General features: G+C 36.7%; 1 protein-coding gene across 4 annotated transcripts in view; it reads right to left on the bottom strand.

Moving 5' to 3' along the window:
• The window catches only part of MACC1 (MET transcriptional regulator MACC1), a 319,768-nt gene extending 303,367 nt beyond the window's left edge, over positions 1 to 16,401 (bottom strand). For all 4 annotated transcript variants that reach the window (XM_054692410.1, XM_054692411.1, XM_054692414.1 and 1 more), the window contains exon 1: positions 16,215 to 16,401. The gene's annotated coding sequence lies outside the window, so the exon portion shown is untranslated. The remainder of the gene's footprint in view (positions 1 to 16,214) is intronic.
• Between the last annotated feature and the right edge of the window lie 1,751 nt (positions 16,402 to 18,152).

An 18,152-nucleotide genomic window follows, 5' to 3' on the forward strand; every position in this document is an offset into this window, starting at 1 on the left:
TTATGTTTAGCCAAGAAAACACAATTATCCTGAGAATCCCTGGCTTGGTGTTAATGTATGAATTCTAGCTTGTTTTTTAATACAAGCACTCATTTCTATGATTAGATATAGTATTAAAATGATGTAGAAATAGGACATGACTGAGCCCTTATATGACAGGTACTTTATAGAGAGTATCTCCTTTGATTATCACAACAAATCAGAAACTTTGAGTAACTTATCTTTTGCCCAAGTTGACACAGTTTACATGGGAAGAAGCCAGGATCCAGTTTTAAGATGATGAAAATTCATTGTGCACCGTGCATTACACCATACTTGTTACATGTTAAAATTCCCTTACATAGAAAGGTGAAAGAAAGATTGACCTTTCTATGGGTAAAGGCATGAACTACAAATTTTCACAACAGAACCAAAAAAGCTTTATCAGGATATACAGACACTAGGAAGTACTTTAAAGGAAGTGAGAAAAACCCTTGTCCACTGAAAAACTCTTTTGATATTCTAAATATTTCCAAAATACAGGGGATTCCTCTACCAGTCAGCAGAGATCAGACACCAAATAACTGATTATATATATATGATAGGGGATTCCCCATCCAGAACCTTTATTTTCCCCAACTTAGTATGAAGAAATATTTCATCACAGAAGAGTTACCCACTCCCACAGTGTTTAAAAATTGTGTATACATGGTGGGAGTGCAAACTAGTCCAACCACTATGGAGAGCTGTGTGGAGATTTCTTGACCTACAAAAGATAGAGCTTCTATATGATCCAGCAATTCCACTCCTAGGTATTCACCCAAAGGACACAGAAACATTAATTCCAAAGGGCACCTGCACCCCTATGTTTATAGCAGCACTGTTTACAATAGCTAAGCTATGGAAACAACCCAAATGCCCAAAAATAGATGGCTGGATCAAGAAGATGTGGTACATATACACCATGGAATATTACTCAGCATTCAAAAAAGATAAACACATGCAATTTGCAGCAATATGGATGGAGCTGGAAGGGATCATGCTCAGTGAAATAAGCCAGAAAGAAAAAGAAAAATACCGGATGGTCTCACTCATAGCAGGAATTTAGAAAACCTAAATAAGGGACCAGGAAAAAGAACAACTATAAGAAAGAAAAAAATCAAAATCAACAAGCAACTATAAACCAGAGACACACTATGGGTGGTGGGGGGAGAGGAAGGATTAGGGTCAAAATAAGGGGAGGGTGCAATTGTATGGGGAATATAACCAAAATGAAAATGCATACATTGTACAAAAATGAAAAATGATGTAAGAATTATATAAAATAAAATATTAAAAAAGGTCAAATCAATCAAAATTAAAAAAGTATACACACTATTTAAAACACACAAAATGTGTAAAATTACATAACATATAGTCAATGACACAACATATTCCCAACCTAAGAAATACATCAGATTTTAAGACATATGTATGTTTAGGAGAAAAGAAAAATACAAAAGGAAAAGAGTTTCCTAAGAAATGTTATTGTACATAGTGTGAGGGGAATTCACTAATAAGCCAAGAGAGAATTTTTTTGTTCCAAATTGGACTACATATTTTATATGAAATGTTTAACATGTCCAAAAAATAAGTATGCATAAAGAAAAATCTACAGCAAAAGAAGCATGTTTCTTAGTAGAACTTAGTGGCATCAGAGGTACAACGTTAAAACTCAGGCTGCACACAATCAAAGCACTTAGCAGGCACAATGACATATTAAATTATCCATGTGATATGCAGTTTAATGAACTCCCTTGTGTTGATCACACTTGGCATTAATCAAAAACCATGAACAGATTCCTTTATTAATGCTGTTGTGACAAATTACAATCTTATTTAAACTTACACAACTTTAACAGCTTCCACAGGATTAATGTCAATACTTTCCTGGGGCTAGGTAATTAAACCATAATCCAAAATGTCTGTCACAAATTTTCTGGTTTTGAATTGGGAACTTTTATTCTTAACAATTATTTTGCATAAAATATATTGAAAACACTAAAATGTTTACACATTTGCATTTAATCTAAAGTCTAGATTTGCCATACCATATTATAAAATATTAATTAATACCATATTCATGAAAAATAATTCTACATTATCAAAACTTTGGAAATCTCTGAGAACTAATCCCTAATAACATAGCCATCACTTTCTCAGAGCGTAACTACTATTCTGAATTTGATGCATATGTCCATATCTTTTTTCATAATTTTACTCCATCCGTATACATTCCTAAAGAAAATATGTCATAGTCTTTTCATGTTTCAAAAACTAATAGTAAATGTTTGCATACAATATGAGTGGCGAAGACATGGGCCCTAGAATTTGGGCTCCATGAAGCAGCGAATAGTGGTGAAAGACCAAGGGGACAAGTGTAAAATTCTCCAACTGAAATAGTCCTCCCTCTACACTAAAAATGAGCCAAATTCTTTGGACTCCAGCTTTCCCTCCCACCCTCACTTGCATCCAAGTTAAACAAAGAAGGTAAGCAAACAAAAATAAAGGTCCAGTGCCCAATTTGGAACAAAGCAAATAAGGCAACACACATGCCCAGGAAACAAGAATCATCAGAACACAAGATAGAAAAGCTGAAAGAGAAGAACAGAGGTCCTGAGACCTATACAAATGACATAGAAATTCAGGACCTAATAAGCAAAGATTCTAGAATAACAATCATAAAGAAAATCAAAAAAGACTTAGGAGTGTAAGGAAATACAAAAAGCAGGTTCAGGATATTAGATAAGACATCTAGAAATCAGAAAAGTTCTTAAGTAAAGAGAACGAGGATATCCAAAAATCATAAAAAGAGACATGAATTAAATGAGAACAAATATGGAAATCAGAGTAACTAGACTTAAGCTAGTAGAAGGGAGAATTTTGAAAACTGAAGGTATAGCTATACAAATAACACAGTGATAAAAAGAGAGAGCTAACATTTAGGAAAAAATGAAGAAACTTTACAAGAAATACTAGTGTCCATTAGAAGATGAAGAGAGACAAGGGAGCAGAAATAATATCTGAGAACTCTCCAAACCTAAGGAAAGAATAAAAAAGTATGTTTAGAAAGCTGAAAAAAGAAATATTGAAATGAAAAACAACCCACAGCAATACACATCATAGCTAAATTATCAAAAGTCAATGATAAAGAAAAAAATGAAAGATTATTAGGGAGGAAATAAAGTGACTCATAAAGGCACCTCACTCTGACTTTCATCAGATTCTTAGCAGATTCTCAAGACCAGATGAGATTGGAATGACATGTTTTGATAATTCTAAAAGAGAAAAACTCACAGTCAATAATATCATATCCTACAAAACTAGCATTCAAATATGATTGAGATGCAAAAGCTTCTCCAAACCAAAGCTAATGGAGTAGCTACCACCAGAACTGCCCTACAAGAAATGCTGAAAGGAGTTCAACATAAAAATAAAAAATAAATAACACAAAACATTAAGCAAGGTAATAAATAGCAATATAGAACCAGAAGTATAAATAAGAATAGTATGAAATAACAACAAACCACTTAAGGGGAGGAAGAAGAGAGAATCTGTATGGTCAAATGCCAGTGAGTTGGTATCAGCACAAAAAGAACTATTTTATATAAAGAAAATTTGATACAACCCTCATAGTAACTACAAACCAAAACCTACAATAGAGACCCTTAGAGGAAGAAACGAAAGTGAGAGAACTACCAGAGAAAGCCATCCAAATGAAAAAGCAGATAGAAACACATTGAAAAAGAAACAACATAAAGATAAAATAAATGAAAAAAACAAAAACAAAAGAAAGAATGGCAGTAATGAAGTCTCATGTATCAGTACCAATCACTGAATGGCCTGAACTCACCAATTAAAAGACCAAGAATGGTAGACTGGATTAAAAAGGATGACCCATCTATATTGTGCATAAAAGAAACTCACATCTGATTCAAAGACAAATACAGCCTTACAGTGAAAGTCTGGAGCAAGGAATTTGAAATCAGTGACAGAGATAAATAGAGTAACTACTATTCTCGTGTCACATAAACTAGACTTTCAGTCAAAAAAGTTAATCAGATAAAAAAGGCAATAATTATCAAGGGAATAATTCATCAAGAAGACATAATTGTCATCAATATTTATGCTTCCAAGGCAAGGCGGGTGCCCCCAATTATATGAACAACTATTAACAAACCTAAAGCAATACCTTGACAGCATTAACAGTAGGGTATCTCAACACACTGCTTATATAATTGATAAATCATCTACATAGAAAGTAAACAAAGAAATAATGACCTTAAATAAGGTCATTATCAGATGTAATTAATAGACATTTACAAATACTTATACCCCAAAACAGCAGTAAATACACATTCGTGATCTACTCATCTAATTTTTGGACACTTAGGTTGTTTCATGGCTTGACTGTTATAAATAGTGCTGCCATAAACACAGGAGTGTAGGTTTCCACTTGGATTAGTGTTTTTGCATTCCTTGGGTAGATACATAAGAATAGAATTGCTGGTTTGTATGGCAGATCCATTTTTAATCTTTGGAAAAACCTCCATACTGCTTACCATAGAGGGTGGACTAGTCTACATTCCAACTAACAGATTCTTTTTACTCCACATACTTGCCAGCACTTTGTTGATTCTAGTCTTTTCGATATGGGGCATTTGCACAGGTGTGAGGTAGTATCTCATTGTGGTTTTGATATGAATTTCCCTAGTGATAAGTGATGATGTTGGCCTTCTATACATTTTCTTTGGAAAAGTGTCTAATTAAACTTTTGCCCATTTTATTCTTTTCCTATTTGAGTTCTTTGTGATCATGGATAAGAGTCCCTTGTCTGATGTATGGTATGCAAATATTTTCTCCCATTCTATAGGTTGATTCTTCATTTTACTTATGTTTTCCTTCACTGTGCAAAAGCTTTTTCGTTTGATATAGTCCTGATAATTTATATTCTCTTTTGTTTTCCTTGCTGTTGGAAATGAATCCGCAAAATTTATGTTATGAAATATTTTGAAATATTTTGCCTGTGTTTTCTTCTATGTAGTTTAAGATTTCAGGTCTCACATCCAAGTCTTTTATCAATTTTGAGTTAACAAAAACAACTGTTAGAGTTCCTATGAAAAATGTACTGGCTACCAGAGGACATGGGAGAAAAGAGCAAGGGAGAGGGAGGGAAGTATATTGGCACTGGAGATTTGGTGTAGGGTGAACAAAGCATATGCACACAGGGAGGTGTGAAACTGTATTCCCAAATTTGTAAAATTATGTAAATGACTGTCAGATCATTAAAATTTAGGGGACAAAAAGATACTTGCCTTGGTGTTAAATACGATGTTCACTGCAACACCGCTAGTGCAAACAAGCAAAATATTTATCAAGTGAAGACAAAATTACTGCACACTAAGTAGAAATTTAAAAGAATGAGATGCATGAAAATTAATCTATATATTACTGTTTCAGTTACTGAGTGCTGCATAATAAACCATCCAAATATTATTATTTCTCAAGATACTGTAAATTGACTGGGCTCATTCTTCTGTTCCTTTTTCTGCATCTGGTTGTGCTGCATCTGGTTGCCAGGTGAACTGAGACTGGAGCCACTTGTTGTGCTGCATCTGGTTGCCAAGTGAACTAAGACTGGAACATCCAAGAAGACAAACATCTGTCAAGTGGTGTTGGATGTCACTTTGAAACACTTAGCTCACTTCCATGATGCATCTCTTCATCCAGAAGTCTAAAATCACCTTGCTTACAGCATAGCAGCTGGATTCCAAAAGGATAAGCCCTAATGTACAAGCTCTTATCAGCTCTGTGTGCAACAAGCTTGCTAATGTCCCATTCGTCAAAGCAAGACATATGTCCAAGCCCATGCAGTATGAGAAAGGATACGAATTTCAGGTGGCATGGTTCATTGGGGGACACCAATATAACACTCTACCATAATTCAGTGAACAAATGAAAAAGCGTAAGAGGATAACTGGATAATCATTGTTTGTAAAATGTTTACATAGAAAATATTTGAAATACATATGAAATGTTTGAAACAGCAGATTTAAATTTGTATAGGAAGTAGCAGTCAAGAACAGATTTTTTATATATGAGTGCTTGATCATTTATTTTATAATTTTAAAACTATGAAAGAAAATAAGATTTGAAATAATACTTATTCATAGTAATGATATTCACAGTATATAAATTTTTTAAAAGTTTAACAGTGGTTATTTCAGAATAAAAGAATTGTGAGCAACTTTTTCATCTTCATGATTTTTTATATATCTAATCTTTCTGCAAGAAATATGCACAGACTGAAATCAGAAAAAAGAGGAACCAGAATGAATTCAAGCCATAGACATATCTTTCTTACTCCTCATACAAGGATTTCTAAGTTATTGCAGCAATTTCTTATCTACATTTCATGTAGCAAAAAAAAAAAAAATGCTCAAATGTCTAAAAGTAATTAAATTTTCCCAGTGCCAAAATGAAGAGTTTATGTGTTAATTTATTCTGCTTTCATGTTTTGCAACTTAGTATGATCATGAAGCAACCATAAACTGCATGGTGATGATGGGCTTTTCCAAATATGTCCTTTGGATTTCCCAAACTCAAATCCATATTTGCTAATTTGTGAGGCACTTTCTGATGAAGCACTTTTCCAACTGTTTGTATATGTCATTATATCTTAACTAAATCAGCAGTCCTTTGATAGGAGGCAAAAGTACACTTCCTTTCTTTACGTATCTTTGAGGGTAAATTCCTTCCCCCTCATATTCAAAGGTTTTTAAATACAGAAATCTGATAATATGTGTGATTTCATTTATTTTTTAAAATTGGCATAATTAATACAGTCTGGTCATAGTTAACTGTATATACAGCACTCTATACGATGAATGTATCAAGACCTTTCTCTACCTCCTTTTAAGAAGAGATTTTTCTTTTCTTTTCTTTTTTTTTTTTTTTTTTTTTTTTTGGTGGGACCCTCGCCGGTGGCCAGGGATTGAACTGGCACTGCAGAGGCTGTGGGCAGCCTTGCAACCCAGCACTCAACTGCTGCGCCACCAGGGGAGGCCCTTAAGAAGAGATTTGTTTTTTTTAAAGATTTATTTATTTATTTATACAAGCACTGGGCATAGTCAGCACGGCAGGGTGAGAGAACTCACCAGAGCCAGAGTAGGGAACAGAACAGGCAGAAGGACCGAAATACACTGCTAAGGGGAGCAGCGGGAGCAGCAGGAGAGGTCTGTCGCGCCATGTGGGACCCTCGCCGGTGGCCGGGGATCGAACCAGTGCTGCAGAGGCTGTGGGCAGCCTCACAGCCCAGCGCTCAACCGCTGCACCACCAGGGGAGGCCCAAAAAGAGATTTTTAACATGATTATGCTAAATAAAATAAGTCAAAGGAAAATACAAACACCAGCTGATTTCACTCATATGTAGAGTATAAGAACAAAGAAAAGAATGCATCAAGCCAATCCAAAACAAATCCTTGAGATCTGACTATAGACCCGAGGCTACCAGAAAGAGTGGGTAGGGGTCTGGGAGCAAAGTGGAAAGGGGCCCAATGGACTGTGGTAGAAGATTATTGGTACTTTGGTGGTGGGTGTGTTATGATAAGAAAGATTTTTTAAGTATAAACCTATACTCTTAAAACATATACATTTTGTTGCAATATATCAATGTTACCTCAATAAACATAATTTTTAAAAATACATAAATCATAATTCATGGAGAGCAAATTAAACTCTGGAAAAATAAATTTAACTTTGGTGCTATTTATACAAACTTTAAGAATAAAACTAATTCAGATATTGCTTCTGAGTATATATAATACAGGTAACAATAAATTGTATTCACAACACAGTAATAAACTGTATTCACAACTGTATTTACAACATAGTGGCTATTGCTGGAACTGAGGGAGTAGAAAGGATTGAGAATGGATATTTCTTTAGCCATATTATAACTTTTTCATTAAAAAATAGTGACACTACAATAATTATTAGATCTGGGTGGTAGAAAAACAACCGTCTGTTATAGGACATTCTGTTTGTTTAAATATTTTGTAATTAAAACATTTTAATTAGAAAATTAAAAGAACTTAAGTGCAGCCTGTGCCAACATCAGGATGACTAAGATAGAACCATGCACAGCTAATGAGGTGATTCCTGAAACAAGTCAGGCTCAGAAAGGAATCAGATGTTCCACAACTCAGTCATGCCAGGGTTATTTTTAAGCCAAGAATTCAATCCAAGACATGTACACAACAAGACTGTACTTTCTTAATATGTTGTCTCAGGAGCAAAAAAGTAAGCCCCTGGTTTTGGCAATGTATGCTTGCCTTTTAGGCTTTTGTTGCAGATAGAAGAGGACTAAAATCTGGGCAGAGGAAAGGCTAATTAGAATCCAGACAAATCCCCAGGTCCTAGAATTTGCTTGAAAAAGAGAATGTATTATGGGGTAGGAACTTTTCATCCCAAGGCCAGCCTCTCCAAAAGATGGGGCAGAAATATTTACTGGAGATCTGAAGTAGCACTCTGAAAGAATTTACATTCTAGCACATGTACGAATATGCAACTTAAATAAAATCACAACTTCTGGAATTCCTATATTGCATTATGTTAGATTTTCCAGTGCCTTCACTAAGAGGACATTTTTCTCCTCTATGGTCCATGTGCATATGATCTGGAGAGGACAAACAAGGTTCTGTACTTGGGAGAACAATGATGATTGTGTCTGAATTATGGGCCAGGGTGGGGACAGCAGCACAAATATGTAAAGATGGGACTGTAAGGGGGCATTGGCTCTCTATGCTTGGAGAATACCACAAGCACATGGTCACCATCCCTATAATCAAGCTCTCCAGATTGCCAATTAACTGGTCTTTGTATTAGATATGTGCCTAAATCTAGTAGATGACTAGGATTTTCAATCACTTTTATAATCTAACAGATTCCACGCCTCACCCACCCTATTCCACGCTGACCTTTTTGAAACGTCAGCAGAATGGCTGTGCCTGTGTGTGTGTGTGTGTGTGTGTGTAAGCCCCCAAGTATACTGATACATTCTATTCTTGTAAATCCCTTGCCTCTTAGATATGAAAAATACATCATTTATTCTAAATTACTTACTCTTGTCACAATTCATAATTTAAAGATTTACCCCACAAACATTCATTACTAATGTGGCAAGGCACCATTTTCTATTGCTAGAGATGGTTTCTGAATAAGCAGGAGAACCTGAAGATTACTATAAAGATGTAATTAGTTTTTGCATTTTAGAGTAGAAAATGGTCTTGATTCTTAGGACCAACTTTCTGATTTGTCTAGAAGGAATTTCCCTACTTAGCCTTTTAATTATAAAAACAATGTATCTGTTATTTAGCAATGTTTACCAAATACTAGGTAGGATGTCTGACACATAGTACACATTCGATAAACATGTGTTTACTAAACAAAGGAAAAGAGATTCAGAGGTAGACTTTGTTCTTAGGAAAGTTCATCAGCAATAAAGTATCTAGTTGCAGATAGATCGGAATAAACCTTCACTCGATCTGTGCAGTGATATAAAAGTCAGTCTTCACTTGAGGCCCAATGGCACAATGAAGGTGTTCTAAGTCCTAGTGTGTTTGTTTGGCTATTTGCCTTAATGTTTTCCTTTCCTTGGTAGACAAGTCTGGAGCTCAGATGTGACATAGAGAGAAGGGGAAAGAAGTAGAACTTTGAAGAGGGCTTTTCAGATGTGGGGAAGAGAAACTGTCCCCTGGAAACCTGCAGGGTCTCAGGAAAGACAAGGGAGTGGGCCTCAGGAGAGTGCCAGTAGGGGGCATATTCTGAAAAAACCTGACCTAGAATAGTGACTACTGAGGCATGTTACCTTGCTCTCTATGTTGTAATTTCTTGTGTGTCAGTAAATCTTGATGAAAGCTACACTAAAACCACCACCCAGCGTCAGTGGGCATTGAGAAATAGTCTGAGAATGGGAGGGGCAACAGCATGGAAGAGTTACTAGAAGGCAGCAGGATGCAGAGAGCAAGGAACTCCAGAACCATCATCCGAAATGGTTCTAGCAAACACAAACCTTGATGGATTGGGGAAACAGGTAAGTACTGCCAGAAGTACTTAATGACACTAGTAGCAAGAATGTAAAATAGGAAGAGAGCTTTGAACAGGAATTTAGAAAGAGGCCTTGGAATAAGTATTTGGGGACTTAACTGAAAAAGGGGTCTTCAGCAAATTGGATAAACTGAAATTTGGAGCAAGCCCTGAGGTGATATGAGGACCTGAACCTATTCTGTTTCTTATTTTTTTAAGTTTAATTTTTTTTATTTTAATTTATTTTATTTTATTTATTTATACAAGCACTGGGTACAGTCAGAAGCATGGGAGGGTGAGAGAATTCACCAGAGCCACAGCAGGGAGCAGAACAGACAGACTAACGAAATACACTGCTAAAGGGAGCAGCGGGCATGTCAGGAGAGGTCTCCCGCACCATGTGGCACCCTCATTGGCGTCCGGGGATCGAACTAGTGCTGCAGAGGCTGCAGGCAGCTTCGCAGCCCAGTGCTCAACTGCTGCACCACTGGGGAGGCCCCTATTCTGTTTCTTAAGTCAAGACTCTGAACTAGTACTTTTAGTGTTCAATCATTCAATGAGCATTCAAGGTAATGTACTGAGTGAAAAGGGATAAAAACATTTATTTGTGTACATATGTACATATTCTAGAAATATACTAAATACATATACATACATATACACACACATCTATAAACAAAAACTTAAATGAAGCCATAATGAACACATCATTATTATAGCTCTGCATCACCATTAGTAATGGCTAGTATTATGTTACAGTAATATTATCATATTCATTCAACCATTAATATTTATGAATGCTTATAAATCAATTAGAACAGGATCTTGCTTACCCAAAAATGACAGGAAGTTCACTCTAGACAACAGGCATCTGAGAATAGCCTCCCTTTTCTCTCAGCAGGAGGGGTTACACCCCACTTTGAACTTCCTCCATCCTTTAGCACTCATGATTCCATCCCATCAACCTCAATGCAGGTCTGTTTCCAGATGACTGGCACCTCCAAAGCTGAGCAATCTGTGTTTATCATTCCTGTAAGACTGCTCTAGATGCTGGCACTCTAAAGAGAGATAGAGTGTGGATCCACACTGCATGTTCAGGATATTTCCAGGCCCTAGCATTTCTTTTTCCAGTATAATGATGTGAACATGGGGACTGATCCTTCTCTTCTTTCTCTAAACTTGAATATAGAGGGGTGGCTGCTGGCATTGGCTCAGTGACTAGACTACACTAGGGTCAATATTTCTGCGTTTTCTTAACCTTTTTTCTCATGCATATTACTTCATGGCCACAAGACATCTGTCATTTGCTATCTAGAATTGTAAGTTTAAATATGAAAATATCCAGCACAAGGAACTCAAGTTGTAGTCTTGTTGTGCACCTTGCAAAGGCTAAGAGCAAGTCTGTTCGATTTGATCTCTCCATCAAAATAACTCTTCAAGGCCATCAATGATTTCCACATTACTTAATAACTGTAGGCCTTATTTCCTCTGACCAGCAACACAATTGACAACTCCCTGTATTTTCAAACATTTTTCCACCTAGTTTCTAGGATAAAACTTTCCCTTGGTTCCTTTTTCACTTTCCCCAATGGCCACATCTTCCCAATCTCCTTTTGGGGGTCTTCTTAATCTTCCCCAGTTTCTAAATGCTGCTGGAAGGACAAAAGGCTCAGTTCTAGACCTTTACTTATTTCTTGGGTGAATTTACTTAGTTCCAAGACTTATAAAATTTCTATATCCAGAATCCCAGATTTACTTACCTGCTTGCCTCTTGAATTCTCAGCTCATAATTTAATTTAATAAACATCTCAAACTTAATATAACTAAAGCCAAACTCCTTTTTCTCAAACTCTTATTCCCTTTCCTTTCACAGACATCTCCATCTCAATTAGTGGCAATGTCCTGTTAAATTACTCAAGGCAGAAATCCGTAGTTACCCTTATTTCTCTTATTTTCTCCCATTCAATCCATCAAGAAATCATACCGGGGCCTCCCTGGTGGCACAACAGGTTAAGATGCAACCTATGAAGTTGTCCGCAGCCTCCATAGCATGAGTTCAATCCCTGGGCAGCCAGGGAACAACTCACATGGTACAGCAGACCTCTCCTCGTTCGCCCGCTGCTCCCCCCTCAGCAGTGTATTTCAGTAGATCTGCCTGTTTTGTTCCCCACTCTGTCTCTGTAAATCCTCTCACCCACCCCCCACAACTCTGGCCTGTACCCCAACTCTTGTATGCATAAATAAATAAATCTTTTTTTTTTTTTAAAGAAAGAAATCCTATTGACTTGATTTTCAAAGTCAGTTCAGGATTTTTGTTATGATGTCAAATACTAACCCTCTGCTCTAGAGACTCTGATTATCTGATATTCCCAAATTAGTGCCCAAAATTATGTTGTTAAAACATTTCAGATCATGTCACTCTGCTCATAACCCCTAATGAATCCATCTCACTCTAATAAGAAGCAATGCCAAAATAGCTAAAATTGCTACATGATCAGGTTTTCAATCCCTATTATGTTTTTATTCATAATAGGATAATAGAGAAATGGGAATATATTTATATATTAGCATATACATAGCAGTATATTATATAACATGTAACATATTTTAAATAGATATAGTAGTTCACACCACCTCCTGGAATATGTGAACATAGTAGCAAATCCAGCATCTACAAGTTTCTATCCAGAAATCCAGCACTGAAATGACTCATTAACTCTTTCTGTACCAAAGTCTATTCATTTTTGCCTTTTCTTAGTTTATTTTTATAAAACTGTAGGATAACAAAGCACAATCCCTAAATTTCTACTTTATATAAAATTACGTCTTGTTTTTCTTTCGAACAGATCATATATTGAGCCCAGCATTTACCAACATTTTGTAGCATTTCAGGCCATTTTTCAAAATTTGCTGTTGACTTTTACCATAGTTCTACAACCATTAAGTCATCAGGTCCTGTCTTCTACTTGTTAACTGAATAATACTATGGGATACTTAATATAAAGTATCTAATTCACAGTCTTTCTCTGGCACTGCTTAGGAAGCATATGGTGTCAGTAGTGTCCCAAAAGGCAATCCTCATTGAGCTACTAGGATGTCACTATTTAGAAATTAAACTATTCTTTTTCCCTACTAATATTCTGGGGAGAAGTTCCATTTTCAGCAGTCACAGCTAACAGAAAAGCACAGCAACCTTTCAGGCTCTTTATAAATTGTTAGGCAGGTATTAAGAGCTAAGAAGAGGAAGAAGGAAAAAGCTGCCTTAAAGGGTCAGTGACAGGGCATCAAAGACGAAGCTTCCTTACATCAAAATTTTGTTTCACTTCCCCTTTAACTGTCTGATATCCTTGGAAATGCATCTCAAAGGTGGTGTCATAATCCATTTACTCTCTTATCATGGCTTTACTAGGGGATGAAGAACAATCCAATGTCTGAAAAAGAAAAACTTACAACCAAATTTGGTTATCCAACAGCATATGATTCTGAATCATTTTCCCATCTCTGACACTGAAGTAAATCTGGCATTATTGCTTTTTCTTAAAACTTTGCAATCACAAGTCATTTAACCACAAAGCATTTACTCCCAACAACCACATCTTAGGCCCACACTCTGAGTGAATTCAAGGGGATCCTGGGGTTTCCCAAGGGGGGGGTTGTGAGGGTAGATTGTCACCATGGTGTGACAGAAAGATCACTAGCCTCAAAGCAGAAAAAAAAACCCTGGGTTTGAATCACAGTCCTGCCATTTACGAGCTCTCGGGCTTGGGACAAGCCATTTAACCTTTCAATTGCTTCATCTACAACATGGTCCACCTCGCAGGATTTTTTTCAACAATGGCATGTGAGAACACTTAGCAAAAAGGAGCACTAACAAAAGAAAGGCACACTATAAATATATTTATTTTAATTTGAACAGTGTCCTATTTTTCCTCCCCAGTCACTGGGTAAAGAGCCTCAAATAATTCAGGGTAATTCTTTTTCCCGAACACTCCCACAGGATTCTGGAGCCTGAGACACAGATTACATCTAAATTCATGAGTGGATATAGTATTCAACACTGAATGCTCATTTTCAATAGAATAAAACAATACACACCAAATAATAAGGGCATTATTCCCATTCATGAGAACTCCATCCTCATGACTTGATTACCTCTCAAAGGCCCCCACCCCTAGTACTATCACATTGGGAAGTTAGGATTTCAACACATGAATTCTGGCAGGACACAAACATTCAGTCCATAGTGCTAATCAATAGATTTAATTATTTCATTATTTTTCCTCTATTCTTAATCACTGCCCTCTCATATAAATACAAATATCTCATATTCTTAATCACTGTCCTATCAATTTATCTTGAATTTTATTTCCCAGGTTATTTGGTCAAACTGAAGTATAAACCTCATGTCTCGAACATTAGAGTCAATATTTAGGCCAAGATATTTTGTAGAATTGGATAAACCAAAAATGGTTTATTCTCTTCTTGAGGCTCAAATGTTCTGTTCATAATAGAAGTATATCAAATATAAAATGATCTTCTCGGGCCTCCCCGGTGGCACAGCGGTTGAGCGCTGGGTTGCGAAGCTGCGCGCGGCCTCTGTGGCGCCGGTTCGATCCCCAGCTGCTCCCCGGACACCGGAGGAGGGTCCCGCATGGCGCGCAGACCTCTCCTGCCGCCCGCTGCTCCCCTCAGCAGTGTACTTCGGTCCTTCTGCCTGCTCTGCTCCCCGCTCTGGCTCTGGTGAATTCTCTCACCCTCCCGCGCTTCTGACTGTACCCAGTGCATGTATAAACAAAACAAACAAACAAACCAGCAAACAAATAAATAAAAAGCATGCCTCTATTAAAAAAATAAAATAAAATAAAATAAAATGATCTTCTCTTTCTGCACTGAATCTTATGGAAATTGATACATATGAACAAGAGTAGTGGATAGCAATTTCTAGACTAATGGGGCCTGACAAGGATGGTCTATTAGTCCCTTAGAAGCCATTTCTGACCTTTTCTTGCCAATGAAAGGATGAAATCTCCTCACTGGTATCTAAAAAGAAGACTACAAATATGCTACAAGTAATATTACTATATTAGATTATCTCTTAAAAAAATAAAAATAAAAAAAACTTGGCTATGACTTCTTTCCCACTAATTATGACCTAATGTTAAAATCAAACATTTGTTAAGTTGTAACCTAGAAAACCTGTTTTTTTTCACTTTACAAAATGCAGAGACTAACTCCGGTATTATATTAGGTTCTAAGAATAATGACTAATTTATAAAAAAAAAAAAAGGTCTTTTTAAAAGAAAGTCTTCATCAATCATGCAATACAGGCTGGATAACAAAACACTGTTAGGGCCTCCCCGGTGGCGCAGCGGTTGAGCGCTGGGTTGTGAAGCTGCCCGCAGCCTCTGCAGCCCAGTTCAATCCCTGGTCACCGGGCAAGGGTCCCACATGGCGCACAGACCTCTCCTGCCGCCCGCTGCTCCCCTCAGCAGTGTACTTCGTCACTCTGCCTGCTCTGCACTCCGCTCTGGCTCTGGTGAATTCTCTCACCCTCCCGTGCTTCTGACTGTACCCAGTGCTTGTATAAATAAATAAATAAATCTTTAAAAAAAAAAAAGAATCTTAAAAAAAAAAAAACACTGTTACACTGTTAAATTTTCAATTGCCTTTTATACAAGTACATAAAAATTAACAAAGGCAAATTGTTCCTTCCCCAAAGGCAAATTGTCCCTTCCTTTGTTTCTATGGTCTCCTTACTCAAGAACGGGTCCTCTTGTTCTCTATTTCTCAGGCTCTCTTGTTCTCATTTTCTCTACTCCACTTCTACTTAAATAACAATCAAAACAAAACATTAAAAGATCTGATTTGAACAATTATAATTACATATTGATTAGTGATAACTTGTATATTAAACTAATGAGCTATCTTCATTGAGGTCTTTACTTTTTCAAATTTTTAAAGAATAAAATGATTTTCTTAAACCTGGCCTTTCAAAGATAATACCAAAGAAGGCTAATTAACCTTTGCCTCCATCTGGAATGGCTAAAGACTTTTCAGCCTGGGCAATTATAACTCCTTTTCTTCAAGTTCTGCCTTAGCCAACCACTCACTTCTGTCAGCAATCCAGGTCATTCCTGAATGGTAACTCTATGATTCTTCTCCATCTCTCTTATGTATTTCTGTGCAATAAAATTTCCCAAAACTCAGTGACTGGAAACAAACAAACAAAAAATCTGAATTTTCATGACTGTGGGGTGTTGAGCAGTTCCTCTGATGATTTCATGAGGCTGCTTTCAGTACAAGGTTCAACTAGAATGTTCCTCACTCTGGCAGACAATGCTAACTATTGGATAAGAAGCCCAGAATCATCTCCTCTGATCCTCCCATTAGCTAGACTGACTTCCTTACATGACCATTTCAGACAGTACTCCATGGGCCAAAAGCAGAAGTTTCAAATTATCACTTCACAGCATTTCTGCCATGTGCTTTATTTCTCTTCATATTAATTAACATCACATGATGTGATGTGGTACACTCCATTATTGGACTTTCTTCTTTCTCTCTTTCACTACAATACAATTTTGTGAGAGTAGGAACCTTGACCTTTTTAGATCACCCTCCCCAGCATCTAAACAATATCTGGCACAGAACAGGAAATCTACAATAATTATTGAATGAACTTAAGGAAAGCTCTTCTTGTCCTTAGTGACCAGGTCCTGCCAATTCCATGTTCTCAACAGTCAATCTCCAGATTTCCATCAACTCTCCTAGGGATAATATAATGGCCTCCTAACCCATTTTCTTACTCAGATTCCTTTCCCCCTCCAGTCTACCCTCCAAAGTCAATCAGAGAGCTGTTTCTGGAAGTAATGTCTGATTACAGTATTTTTCTACTTCAGAATTTCAATGGCTATCTTGCTGCCAACAGAATAAAGTTCCAAACCTTCACATGGAATTTAGAACCTTCACAAATGATCTGAATCCCCCATTTTGTTCCCATTCCTCATCAACTATCCCTATTCCCAACTCACAGATCTTGCATCTAGTGAATACTGACCTCCCTCCTATTTTCTGTTCACTGAATGGCCCAGGCTCTTTGATCTGATGTGCAGCTCATCTTTTCCAGTTGACCAACCCCTGTTCATCTTCAAGATCCAGGAATTCCATCATCTCTTCAATGAAAACCTACTGACATCCAATTTACTATTTCTTCAGAATTCTGAAGGTAGTTAAAATAGTTTTATTATGTTTCCTGTATGTCTGCCCACTCCCTTCAAAAACTCTTATTTTCTTGTATCTTATTCATTGTTCATTTTTGTACAATGTATGCTTGCATGCTTTCTCCATTTAGGTGTATCTTTTATTTTTCTTTTTAAAATTTCTATACTACAATCCAGATGGGGATGGCTCAAGGTGTGTGTTAAATAAATGTTGATTAAATAAATATTCCAAAAGATAGACCTTGGAGGTATTAACTTTAGAATAAAATTAATGACTCAGTGATGTTCACTACATCCCAAGATATTTTCAGATCCAACACCACACTGGATTTAGGTTTATGAAAAAATTATGGAGAGCTAGTTTACCCCAAGACTTTTGTCACTTGGTTTAAAACTTTAGGTTTCTTCTTTTCAGGCTTCTCATCAGAAAGCAGTTCACAAATACTAAGAATGTGATTTGCTATAAACCCACAAGACAGTAATCACAGGGAAACCTAAGAGCTAGTGTTAACTACTTCATGGAATGTGGTGAAGTAATGAACCTGAAATGCTTGTAGGTGGGAAGTATGGCCAATGACTAATTTGATCCTGTATTTGCTCAGTCTCATATTTAAGTTGTCTCTACAATGGTGTGAACAAGAGTCTCCTGAATAAATAATTCTTCCCCAGAATTTCTCCCTTAGTGAAGGCCAGTCAAATCCCTGAAGAAACTGCATGTGTGCACACACTTGCTCAATGAAATGCTGATGCTTTCTTCTTGTACACTGATACTGAGAACTTTTTTAGAAACATACAAACTAGAATTGACACTTTCAATTCTCACCACAC

This window comes from Talpa occidentalis, unplaced genomic scaffold (genome assembly GCF_014898055.3).
Source record: "Talpa occidentalis isolate TD23 unplaced genomic scaffold, MPIMG_talOcc4v2.1, whole genome shotgun sequence".
In the NCBI taxonomy this organism is placed as follows: Eukaryota; Metazoa; Chordata; class Mammalia; order Eulipotyphla; family Talpidae; genus Talpa; species Talpa occidentalis.